The 813-nt window shown below is 47.4% G+C and overlaps 1 protein-coding gene across 13 annotated transcripts in view; it reads right to left on the bottom strand.

Annotated features, from left to right (window-relative positions):
- Positions 1–813, bottom strand: part of CDC14B (cell division cycle 14B) — a 93,005-nt gene that overhangs the window by 36,895 nt on the left and 55,297 nt on the right. The gene's annotated exons all lie outside the window — the stretch shown is intronic.

The raw sequence follows: 813 nt of genomic DNA, 5'->3' as shown, positions 1-813 counted from the left end.
CAGAAGAGGCTACAGGCAGCAAGAGATGCTAAGAGAGGTGAATATGCAGCTTTCCTTGCAGCAGATGCTACATTAACTACCACAGACTAAAGTCACAAGACTATCTATGGATCACCATAGATACACTCGTCTCTTTTTAAAATTTATCCAGAAACAATTTTAGTGAAGTACTGCTATACCTTGCCTTGACAGAATTGCTCACAGGAGAGGCTGCAAGCAGCTCTCATAAACAGGGACCTACCTAATTCACAGTGCCTGCCTCTGGATTTTGTGGTCCTAGCCTGCATTAGGTGCCATTTTTGTGGTGGAGCATGGTGGACTCCCCCACACCTCTGATCAGCTGAGGCCTTAGAAGTCCTGCCCCACTCCAGAGATTGACATATGGACACCTGTCAATCGCTGGGGAGGGGGGTGGGACTTCTGGAGCCCCTTGGCCAGAGGTGTTGGGGGGGGAAGGGGGGTACGCTGCACTGCAAAACTCCCCCCACACTTCAGGACGCTAGGGCTTCCTGCCTCCATTTGTACCTTCCCCGTCCTTCCCCATCCCCCTCTCTCCCCTGCTTATTTGCAGCCCCCACGTGTTTTCACAGGGACTGGGCTTTTTCACAGGGGACCTACGCAATTCACAGTTTCCATGAATATCATGAAATCTTTAATTTGGTAGGTCCCTACTCATAAAACCAGTAGCATCTGGGGAAGGATGTTCTCTCCAGAAAAATAAAATTAACAGGAATTAATATTAGAAGTAAGCCTGGTCTTTTTGCACAGCTAAGCTAAAAAAACAAACTAACTAAAATAAACAAGAAAGAACCT

The sequence above is a fragment of the Gavialis gangeticus genome, unplaced genomic scaffold (genome assembly GCF_001723915.1).
Source record: "Gavialis gangeticus isolate Ggan-Ray unplaced genomic scaffold, GavGan_comp1, whole genome shotgun sequence".
Classification (NCBI taxonomy): domain Eukaryota; kingdom Metazoa; phylum Chordata; order Crocodylia; family Gavialidae; genus Gavialis; species Gavialis gangeticus.
The sequence above is the reverse complement of the archived record's forward strand: the minus strand, read 5'-3'. Positions and strand labels throughout refer to the sequence as shown.